The sequence below is a fragment of the Pygoscelis adeliae genome, unplaced genomic scaffold, assembly GCF_000699105.1.
Source record: "Pygoscelis adeliae isolate BGI_AS28 unplaced genomic scaffold, ASM69910v1 Scaffold188, whole genome shotgun sequence".
In the NCBI taxonomy this organism is placed as follows: Eukaryota; Metazoa; Chordata; class Aves; order Sphenisciformes; family Spheniscidae; genus Pygoscelis; species Pygoscelis adeliae.
In genome coordinates, this window is record NW_008825304.1 from 323,296 (window position 1) to 325,004 (window position 1,709).

The 1,709-nt window shown below is 42.7% G+C and overlaps 1 protein-coding gene across 1 annotated transcript in view; it reads right to left on the bottom strand.

Annotated features, from left to right (window-relative positions):
• The window catches only part of XRN2 (5'-3' exoribonuclease 2), a 53,276-nt gene that overhangs the window by 3,154 nt on the left and 48,413 nt on the right, over positions 1–1,709 (bottom strand). The gene's annotated exons all lie outside the window — the stretch shown is intronic.

The following is a 1,709-nucleotide window of genomic DNA, read 5'->3' on the forward strand; positions in this document are numbered from 1 at the left end:
TGTATCAACATGCTCGGTGTTGGAGAAAGGTGGGTGGGGGGGGGGGGGGGGGGGGGGGGGGGGGGAGAAGGGAGTCTCACTGCTGCTAACAAGGGTTCAGTCGAACAAGAGTTTAAGAGTTGGGAGCGCTGGGGCAGACTGCTTGCTGGCTATAGATCTTTTCAGCAGCACCGTGTAATCCTGCCGTCAGCAGACAATGCTGAGAGCAGTATTAGCAGCTCACAGGCTGTTTCTGCTGGGCTTCGGTCCTGACAAGCTGAACCAGACAGAGAAGCACACGGCACTCTGCAAAAAGCTTCCCCAGCAAAGGCCAAAGGCTCTTCTCTTACAAACTTGGTTTGACAGTACATGTTTTTATTGTATTAGCTGCCTCAAAACCCCCACACCATAACAATGACATGCTGCAAAAGCAGTCGTGATAGATAGCGTTACCCGAGTCTCCCAACCAGAACAGAAAAGAAAAACGTAAAGCAGATAAAGAATCAGAGAAGTGGTAAAAATGCTATAGGAAGACTTTCACATATGCTCTGTGACATTACAATTTAAATAGATTGTACTTGCAGTCCCTGCTGTATAAGCAAAAGAGACTGGGATATTATCCAATACACACACTGCAGGACAGAGTTTATAGCTACGTGAAAGTGGCTATACGCTGCCAATAGCATGGACGAACAGTCCCAGAAATCAAACGCCAAATTTGACTGTGTTTGTGCTGTACCGTGTAACACAAACGCTTGCGTACTAGGGAGATGGGCAGACTGGGAAGAAGAAAAACTAAGAGCGTACACTAAAAAGTGACTTGTCTTGAGCACGCTTATGAGAGGTAGCTGAACCAGGTCCCAACAGAAGGCAAATTTCAAACAGTTTGTGCCTTAGTTTCCATGTAAAGGATTGGGAAATAGTGCTGTTACCAAGCAGCTGAGGGCTCTTCCTCCTCTTTCCCCATTACTGGTCAGTAACCTTCCCACAGCTGAGTAATAGTTCTGACTTACCAAAACAGCAACAGAACTTAAAGTTTAATAGAGATATCTGAAATTTATTTTAAGCTAGTATATGACATTGTAAGTACTCAAATTTCCAGTACAAGAGTATATGCAGATTATGTTTTTACTGGGAACAAACACCAAAAAAAAAAAAAAAAAACCAAAGAAAAAAAAATCACCTGCTGTTTTCAAGAAGCATTTTCATTCTGTGGCATTTTCATAAACTGATGACAAAGTCACCTATAATTTTGGATGAGGTTCTCCTGTCACATTCACTTGTTTTTATTTAACCACACAAAGCTATTTTCACGTGTACTTTCAGACATGTTTACTTCTCTGGCTACTAGAATCTAACATTTGCATTTAAGTAGTTTTTCAGCTAAGAGAAAGCCAATAAACATTCAAGGGGAAAAAAATTAATGAAGTCTTAAGAATCTACATTTTAAACATACTGGGGAGAAACCCTTCTATCTCCAAAACGTGTAGCTGATAGATTTCCTTACAGAAGAGGAAGACACTGTTTGAAATACTTGCCTTCACATTATGTTTTCTCAGGCTGCAAGAAGCGTGTGACTGGGTAGCATGTTTGATCTACTTTCAATGAAAAGCAGCGGCGGCACAGTCATGGCATGGGCCCTTTGCCAGGGGTACACACAGAGGCGCTGGACAAGGCTGGGAAGCTTACCTGTCAGTGCTTTCACTGGTGACACAGTTACTGGGCTAAAA